Source organism: Bos taurus, chromosome 8 (assembly GCF_002263795.3).
Source record: "Bos taurus isolate L1 Dominette 01449 registration number 42190680 breed Hereford chromosome 8, ARS-UCD2.0, whole genome shotgun sequence".
NCBI lineage: Eukaryota > Metazoa > Chordata > Mammalia > Artiodactyla > Bovidae > Bos > Bos taurus.
Window position 1 is genome coordinate 99,881,213 of NC_037335.1, and position 10,598 is coordinate 99,891,810.

Genomic DNA, 10,598 nt, shown 5'->3' on the forward strand with positions numbered 1-10,598 from the left:
GGATCGAACCCAGGTCTCCTGCATTGCAGTCAGATGCTTTACCGTCTGAGCTACTAATATCACTGATCAAAATGGGAACATTTTCTCCTACTGTGTGGGCTACAGGAATACCCCTTTTCCACTCAACTCACCATAACTAAACCCAAAAGACTGTCCTCATCATTTTTCTCTACAATAATTCCCAAGGAGAACCCAAACATTTTTTTTTTTTTGTCCATCAATCCGTGGATGGAGAATCCAGTTGTGATTACTGGTCATGTGCTCTGACTTACAGGTGATCTTCACTTCCCTCCACTCTCCCCAAGTCCCATGCAGGACAAACTCCAATGGGGGTTTTCCACCTGGGAGGTCCCTATCATCAGTTTATGTAGGAGGAGGAAAAGGGTCAAATTGCCCTCATCCTTTCTAGGTCTTGGAGACAACCCCTCCAGGGTGATCTAGCCCTTCTCATCAGAGTATAAGGTGATGGCTACTGACCTTACTTCAGTATTCAGTCTTGAATTTTGGGCTAATTTTGGTTCTCTGTTTGACCATCACAAAACTAGTAGGAACCCAGAGGCTCCAGCCCTGTTCATGGTCCAGACATTCAGGAGGATTTGGGGAGCAGAGTCTCAGGGGAGTTTTGTCACAAAAGAGCTGGATCTCTTACACAAATTTCATAATATGTTGGAAATGCGGGCAGTGCCCTTTGGCAATCATTATGCTAGATTATTGCAACAATGGCACTGCCCGCATTGTGGGCAGATTCTTTATCATCTGAGCCACCAGGGAAGGGATTTTATCTCCTTTCACTTCAGTCACTCAGTCATGCCCGACTCTTTGTGACCCCATGAACTGCAGCAAGCCAGGCTTCCCTGTCCTTCACCAACTCCCAGAGCTTGCTCAAACTCATGTGCATTAAGTAGGTGATGCCATCCAACCATCTCATTTTCTGTCATCCCCTTCTCCCCTCCTGCCTTCAATCTTTCCCAGCATCAGGGTCTTTTCTAATGAGTCAGTTATTCTCAATAGGTGGCCAAAGTATTGAGCTTTAGTTTCAGCATCAGTCCTTCCAATGAATATTCAGGACTGATTTCCTTTAGGATGGACTGGTTGGATCTCCTTGCAGTCCAAGGGACTCTCAAGAGTCTTCTCCAACACCACAGTTCAAAAGCATCAATTCCTCAGTGCTCAGATTTCTTTTTTTTTTTTTTTTTTTGCTCGGATTTCTTTATGGTTCAACTCTCACATCTATACATGACTACAGGAAAAACCATAGCTCTGACTATGTGGACCTTTGTTGGTTAAATAATGTCTCTGCTTTTTAATATGCTGTCTAGGTTGGTCACCAAGGCTTCCCTGGTGGCTCAGATGGTAAAGCGTCTGCCTGCAGTGCGGGAGACGCCGGTTCAATCCCTGGGTTGGGAAGATCCCCTGGAGAAGGAAATGGTAACCCACTCCAGTACTCTTGCCTGGAAAATTCCATGGACTGAGAGGTTCCTCAGAGCCTGGCAGGCTACAGTCCATGGGGTCGCAAAGAGTTGGACACAACTGAGCCACTTAACTTTTTAGGTAGGTCACAGCTTTATTTGAGACAAAAGAAATGAATCTTCTTTGAATTTTGTGTGTGTTCCTGTGTATTTTTGTTCAAGAAGGAATGTAGGCTTTCAAGATCTTTAATAGCATGGGGAGAAGAATACATCCCCAAGTCCATGTTAAATAATTTTACTGTAATGAAAGAATGATCATGAATGGATCCAACCAGGGAAGATCCTCAAGTGGTGAAGGCATTTAAGGGGTCAAAGATTAGGGACCTATTGCCTGACTGAGGTGAGGGCACCTAGACTGCAGTGTGGGACGTGCTTTAACCCTTTCCACAAACCTTCTACTCTTTGATGTGGACAATTGATTCTTTCTTGATCTTCAGTGAAATCCTATGCAAATCAAGCTCCATTTCCCAACCACACTGCTGCACCTATAAAGTCATCACATTCTGGGTGATAACAGTGATATCCAGTGCATTCTCATACCCTTTTATGAGGGGGAAAAAAAAAAAAAAACCCTGTTATGATCCAGAATGACTACAAAGAGGATGACAGCTATTCAATACTGCAGTCTATCTGATCTTCTTAAACTGCAGTTCAGTTCAGTTCAGTCGCTCAGTCATGTCCGACTCTTTGTGACCCCATGAATCGCAGCACGCCAGGCCTCCCTGTCCATCACCAACTCCCGGAGTTCACTGAGACTCACGTCCATCGAGTCAGTGATACCATCCAGCCATCTCATCCTCTGTCGTCCCCTTCTCCTCCTGCCCCCAATCCCTCCCAGCATCAGAGTCTTTTCCAATGAGTCAACTCTTCGCATGAGGTGGCCAAAGTCCTGGAGTTTCAGCTTCAGCATCATTCCCTCCAAAGAAATCCCAGGGCTGATCTCCTTCAGAATGGACTGGTTGGATCTCCTTGCAGTCCAAGGGACTCTCAAGAGTCTTCTCCAACACCACAGTTCAAAAGCATCAACTCATCTAAACACAGGGAAGAGGTATCTATTCCCTAGTGGTGGTCGCCAAGGTTCTATTATTTACTTTGTTGACAATGATGATGTTGCTCTGTGTAAGTTCCTCAGCCCTGAGCTTCATGTTTAAGAATCTAAAAGTATACACAGCACACTGTGTGTACACAGTATACACAGATGTATAGAACATTCTTTTGGACTCTGTGGGAGAGGGAGAGGGTGAGGGTGGGATGATTTGGGAGAATGGCATTGAAACATGTATATTATCATATGTGAAACGAATCGCCAGTCCAGGTTCGATGCATGAGACAGGGTGCTCGGGGCTGGTGCACTGGGATGACCCAGAGGGATGGGATGGGGAGGGAGGTGGGAGGGAGGTTCAGGATGGGGAATACATGTACACCCATGGCAGATTCATGTCAATGTATGGAAAAACCACTACAATATTGTAAAAAAAAATCTAAAAGTAAAGAGAGTCCATGACTCTCAAGGACCTTAAGAACTTCACTAAAGTCTGTATCCCTTCCAGTAACAATAATATTACAGAGAGCTGTGCTGTTAGCAGGACTGATTGGTTGTGATTGTTACTGCAGAAGCAGGAAAGAAGAATATAAAGTTCAAGGTTAGCACACCGAGGAGAAAAGGGAAAAATGACCGTATCAGCAATAGGAAGACCAGGACTTCGCTGGTGGAAGAGTGGATAGGAATCCGCCTGCAAATGCTGACGACATGGGTTAGATCCCTGATCCATGTCATGGAGCAGCTAAGCCTGTAAGCTACAACCACTGAAGCCTGCATACCTAGAGCCTGTGCTCTGCAACCAGAGAAGCCATCACAATGAGAAGCCCATGCACCTCAACAAAGAGCAGCCCCTACTCACTGCAACTAGAGAAATCCCATGCAAGGAAGCAAGGAAGACCCAATGCACCACCCCCCCACCCCACCCCGCCAAAAAAAAAAAAGAGGAAGACTAAATGTTCCTCTTCAAGGTGGAGGGGTGTAGTCCAGATACCGCTGCCAAACAGACAAGCCCTCCAGTTCATGCTAATGTGAATCACCCAGGAACTTGATGACAAGACACTGGGCGGAGAAGGTACTTCAAGTACATGAAAGGGAATGACTATTATAAGTGGCATCTTAGGTGGAAAGAAGATGGATTTAACCAACTCCTTTTTCCCATAGCTTCCACTTAGCCGTAAGAAAAACTGACAGAATTGAGGGCCAGGGTAGACGCGGGTCAGGGTCTAGAGAGATCTTCCACAATGACTCATACTAACAATGATGCTTAGGAAAGAGCCTTTCTCAAATCAAAGTTCAGAGTTTCAAAGAACTTACATGTTTTTCTTCTATCTTGATGCTTACTTTTTTTTTTTTTTTTAATTAGAAATAGAAGAGTTTAGAGAACACAGAGACTCCACATGGCTTTTCACAGACCCAGGAAATATCTCTAGAGCTCTGGGTCATAATTCACCTAAGCTTGTAAGTTTCCATATGTCAAATGTTATATTGATACAATGCCAGGAACTGAAGATGTCATTCGATCACTTCTTACAGAATCTAAGCTACAATGATGGCAAGGTATACTCTTAAAATGCCAATTGTACCACACAATGCCATTTTAAGAGGTATTCCTAGTTCCAAGATGTTAAAACACATGCATTTAGGATGAATGAAGCATATTTAATATCCTGTTGAATACTGTGATTTCTATTTAATTGCTACCATAGCACTGTTATACTATCTAGGGATGTGGTGAGGCAACTCTGGCCAAGAGTTTATTAATTCTCAGGGCCTTATTGTGATACCTGGATCAGAATCCTACACACCAAGCCAGGAGAACTAAGTGGGGAGGGTCATGGTAGTGTGCTGGTAGCAGGGGCGCTGGATAGTAACAGGAAAACTGATTGTCTTGGCAAATTGATAGCATGGCACAACAGGCCAAGGATAAGAGTGCTTTTCAACTCTACTTCCCAATGCTGATAGTGCCCTTATCTCAATATTGTCCTTTCTTTTTTTAAAAAAGTATTTCATTAAAGTATAGTTGGTTTACAATGTTAATTTCTGCTGTACAGCAAAATGATTGAGTTACACACACACACACTAATACTGTCCCTTCTTTAGTGGAAAAGGTTTGGGGTCATCCAGGCATCAAATCTGTAAGATGCACAAAATGTTTTATTTACTCATCTAGAGCATCAGCAATGTTGGATTGGGATTAATTTGCATGCAATTTCCTGCAGGCAATGCACTGAAGTGCTTGGCTTTCAGTATTTTGACCAGGTTTCCTAGAGGGTTGCCCAGACTGGATATGAGGTTAGGCGATAAAAGAACCTGGATTACCGACCCACTGACTGTTAGCATAGTAGTGAAACTCACAAGGAAATGTACTTGATAGACAAAGATGGACTGACTCGGTAAATTCTGTGAGTATCTCCTTATTTGTGAGACTTGATCTTCACAACAATTGGAGCAGGTCTTTCATTATGCAGATGAGGACAGAGAGGCACCTTGTTCAATTCACACAGCTTATAAAGCAAGAGGCTAGCACTTGAATGTGGTTGATTAAATTCCAGAGCTTGTGCTTTTAATCAACTGCACCTGGTAGCTCAGCTGGTAAAGAATCCACCTGCAAAGCCAGAGACCTGGGTTCGATCCCTGGGTTGGGAAGATCCCCTGGAGAAGGGAATGGCTACCCACTCCAGTATTCTGGCCTGGAGAATTCCATGGATTATCTATATAGTCCATGGGGTCCCAAAGAGTGGGACACAACTGAACAACTTTCAATTCACTTCACCCATAAATAAGAACTCAATCTTGCCATTAAGGAGATTCAGATATGAATCAGTCATGACAGAATGACAAAAGTGCTTTAATCAACATATGTATGGAGTGCTACGGAGCCCAGAGAATGAAGCAACTAAGTTTATGTATCTCACATACTAATACGAAAACTAAGCAGGAGAAAGAGTCAGCTATCTTTTTTTTTTTTACACATAAACATGTATTTATTCTTTTTCAAATTCTTTTTCCATTTAAGTTGTTACATAATACTGAGGTTTTCTAATCTCACATTCAATGTTCTTTCTCATGTGTGTATTTCTTCTCCTTTTATTTATTTTTAATATAAATTTATTTTAATTGGAGACTAATTACTTTACAATATTGTATTGGTCTTGTCATACATTGACATGAATCTGCCACAGGTGTACATGTGTTCCCCATCCTGAAACCCCCTCCCACCTCCCTCCCCATCCCATTGCTCTGGGTTATCCCAGTGCACCAGCCCCGAGCACCCTGTCTCATGCATTGAACCTAGACTGGTGATCTGTTTCACATATGATAATATACATGTTTCAATGCCACTCTCCCAAATCATCCCACCCTCTCCCTCTCCCACAGAGTCCAAAAGACTGTTTTATACATCTGTGTCTCTTTTGTTGTCTCGCATACAGAGTTATTGTTACCATCTTTCTAAATTCCATATATATGCGTTAGTATACTGTATTGGTGTTTTTCGTTCTGGCTTACTTCACTCTGTATAATAGGCTCCAGTTTCATCCACTTCATTAGAACTGATTCAAATGTATTCTTTTTAATGGCTGAGTAATACTCCATTGTGTATATGTACCCCAGCTTTCTTATCCATTCATCTGCTGATGGACATCTAGGTTGCTTCCATGTCCTGGCGATTATAAACAGTGCTGCGATGAACATATTAAAGAAGGAACACACAACTAGTGAGCTCGCGAGCTGCAACTACTGAAGTCTGAGCACCTTGGAGTCCATGCTTTGCAACGAGAGGAGTCACAGCAATGAGACGCCCCTGCACTGCAGCTAGAGAGTAGCCCCCTCTCACCACAACTAGAGAAAGCCCACACACAGCAACAAAGACATCCAAAAACAAAGAAATGTTTTAAAAAATAAAAGAAGGAACACATCTTATTGTTCCATAATGACAGCTTACGGGTTCCCAAAGTACCGTGTATCTGCTTGTTCGTGGCTCCAATCACAATGCTTTTACTCCTAGACTCCTGAATATTAAACCTGAGATTCATCGATACTAGCCAATAAATGAGACATAAACATGTTTTTCTTGATTATGGAAAATTTCAAACACTCACAAAAGTAGAGAAGAGAGGATAATGAACTTCAAGTATCCCTAACTCAACTTCAACTATTATCAACACTCTGCTGTTCTTGCTTTAGCTATACCTATCTCTCCTCTTCCACCATGTCCCCTCCTTTTTTTTCCTAGAGCATTTGAAAGCAAATCTAAGCATGCATATAATTTATTAGTAAATACTTTGGTGTGACTGTCTAAACTACCAACGCTTAAAAAATAATCAAATGCCATTATACCAACTAGTGAAATAACAAGAATTCCAAATGTTCATCTAATACCTAGTTTATGTCTAATTTTTCCTGATTAATAAACACGCTTTTATCAGAAGGACTTCTGTCACTATCAAACCTCTTCAGGACACCAACTGTTAAGGACGCTGGACCCTTCTAGGAATCCTCTGAATCAATCCAGCTATCACCATTTTCACTTTTCAGATTTCTTCTTTGACTTTGGTAAGGCACATTATGAAAAAGGATTGAGGAACTGGGTTTTTGCCTCTGAGGAAAAATTATACACACACACAAATATTATCTAAAATATCATGTTATATTTTTATGATACTGTATTCCAGGCTCCCCCTAAATACTTTTTTGTTATCTTGTATGAAAGCTTTTCTTCCCCACCGGTCTTTACTATTTCATTCTTTCCTTAGTATCTATTCTATGGAAAATATCATCAAGGATAAATTGATAAATAAGACACAATTTCTGCCTTCATGGAGGGAGGCAGGCCGGCAAATGATACTATGTACCATGGCCTAGCCTCAGAACCACAGATTGGGGGTGGTGGGGCAACTATTGATCAGGAGAAAAATAAGAAGGGTAATTTACTCTATGAGAGAAAGAAAATGTATCAAGTTTAGAAGTAGACAGAGAGTTGAACTGATCAAGTGTTTTATATATCAGAAGGTGAAATGAGGAGAAAACGCAATGACTTATATTGCTTCTTTGGGAGTAGGATGATGGTTACCATGACTTGGGTAGATTTGTTTTCCTTCAATCTACTGCAGGATTAGTCAAATACTCACATAATAATATACATGAGGCCAAGAATACATACGAGTGGGTGGGCCCTTCTGTCGACTCCTTTGATCCACTTGGAGTTATCAGAGTTTGATCATCTTGACAACCTGGGCACGGAGGAATCAACTGGAGCTCAGTGCCTGTTCTTTTACTTTGACAGGAGACACCTTAGCACCCAAGTGTCTACTCTGTTAAAGTACACGCATATTCCTTTCACACTATGCTTACAGGCTTCTGGGGGCCATCTCTATATTTTGGGGGTATACTCAAGGTTCAAGTGTGGCAAGTTGGGCAGAATCTTAGGACCAAGCTTGTGAACTATTTTGGTAGGAATAAAATGGTTTGTGGTGTGCATGCACTTGTATGTAATACCACTTCCAGATATATCTAACCTATTGTTTCTTCCCCTGAATCTTACATCTTTCACACCCATACCCACAAACACCCAGAGTATTCATTCTATACTTGAATAACAATGTTGGTTTGTCTGTTCTGCTAACTGGCAATGTTGACGAGAAGTGAGAATGGGACTGAGGCAGGAGGATTTAGAACAAGGACAGCATCTGAAGGCTCAAAAACAAGTGCTGTTGCTGATGCTGGGGTTGGGGGAGAACTGGGAGCAGAGGAAAGTGACCCAGGTAAAGGAAATGCCTGTGCAAAGGCTTCAAGATGAGACCATGGATATCCAGAGGCCTGAAAGCTATTCGTCATGATACCTTTTCAATGATGCAGCCATGACTTATGGAACACTTTGAGCTGTCCTTTAAACACAGCCTGGAGTTATTTGGTGGGACTCCTAGGAAAACCAAGGTTGCTTTGTGATTAGGAACATTTTCTTTCGCAAACCTCAGAAACACAGGCTGTAATAATAAAGTACCGTAGTTATAAAGGTTCCTGAAGGTTGAGAATGTGCTGTGGCTGGTTACTCTGAACCTCAGCCTTGGTCTTCAGGTGTCAGGCAATAATTTCTAGATCTTGTAGGCATTGCTTCACTGCCTCGGTTTTCTTAAATGTAAAGAGGGAGCTTTGCAGAATTAGCTGAAATGGGGTGGGGAGGGCCTGAAAAGCATGAGGGATGCAGGTATTCATCCAGCCACTGCTAAATGCCAGGCACCCATGTGAGTTCCCGTTCTCACAACTTTATGAGACAAAGAAGAAAATACAGTTTAAATTATAAAGCAGAATACAAACTCTAAGGTGTGCAAAAAAAAGTTTGGAAACCTTTCCCTTTTGACTATACATTTCACAGACTCTCAATAAAGGATTCAGCTTTCTTTGAAGAAAGTGGCAGAACTGAGAAATGCATACAAGTGGTTTTTGCTCCTTCTTTGTGATCCTCTTCTTACTCCATTCTTTCAGGGTTTTCTCGTTTGTCAGTTTCTGTTTATTATCCTTGCTGACTGAATACACTTTAACTTGGAGAAACATAAATGACCTTGAACACTGCTGGGAAAGTAAAAGATACAGTGGATATAATGAAAGCAAGAACTTTAATGATTCAGAAGGGCGAGGATCAGGTGTGTAATTAGACAGGTCAGGACTCATGTGGGTGGAGCAAACACACTACAGAGTGGTTTCTATGAGGAGCGGGTGTGATCAGCATTTCCTCCGAAGAGAAAGGAACAGCGGTCTGTACTGCAACGTTTACAGACACCTCAAGAGCCTCAGTCTATGTGGTCTCTTTTAAGCAGTTTGACTGTGTGCACAGAATTTAACAGCCCAGAAATATTCCACTGAGGATCATATACTTTAAGTGACTTTGCCTGCCGATTACTGTGGCTGGAAGAGGTAGCTGTAGAACCAGCTGAAGACATGTGACCCTTACAATATGTTTGCAGCTTTTTTATTATTTTCAAAATAGTGCATTTCTTTCAGGCTCTATCCAATGCTACACTTTGACCCAGGGACCTTGACGAGCTGATTGATAAGATGATTAGCGGGGGGATGGGGGGGTGGGGGGCAGGGAAAGTCTGAAGTTACTGTCACTGTTTTAAGGTCAGAGTCAGGACAGAATCATGAGTAATTAAGTGTAATTCCTCCTAACAAAAAAGCAATGCAGTTGCTATGTTAGTTGTTAAGGAAGTACAATTCTGATGTAACTTGGCTGGTAAATTTCAGGTGTTGTAAGTGTAGGTCTCTTATGTTCCCTGGAGCATAAAGCACAAGCATATACTCTATAAATACACTGAGAGTTTTAATAACTGATTTAAGTTCCTTAATATGATCATCAGCAAATATTTCCCTTTGGTGTATATATAAACAGCTCACAATTGATTGATATTTCCTCTTGGTAACAGTTCCCATTTTTATGTTAACCTACTAACCATCTTGCTCTGAACTTTTGTCTCTGTCCATTCTAAGGAGAGTTTAAATTATATGGAGGCATGATTTTTAAACTTATACAATACATGCCAATGCATATGCAAGGCTAATTAGGGAAACATGATATTATACTCATTCATGTGGGGCTTTTATTTGAATTCATTTTCATGAATTTAAGTTTATTTGGTATGAATATTAAAGTACATTTAAGAATGTAAAAGAAACACATGTTCATTGAAAATACAAATAAAGGGAAAATTAGATGAGATAAAAATCACCATTGTTTTCTATCTTAGGGAAAATCATTATTAACAAAGTTTGTAAATTTCTATGAATACTGCATATGGATATTCTAGGCAATTGAAAGCGCATTATAAACACATTTTATATAGTGATTTCCACTGAACACTATGCCATGATGATTTTTCCTGTTATTAAAACTCTTTGTAAACATAATACCTCATGGCTTAATAATATTTAATCTTATGAATTCCATAACCAATACCATGAATTCCATAACCAATTCCAGGAATTTTAGTCATATAAATTGTTGCTGATTTTTAATATTAAAAATGCTGGACTTCCCAGGTAGTCCAGAGGTAAAGAATCTGTCTGATGATGCAGGGGGCACAGGTTCGATC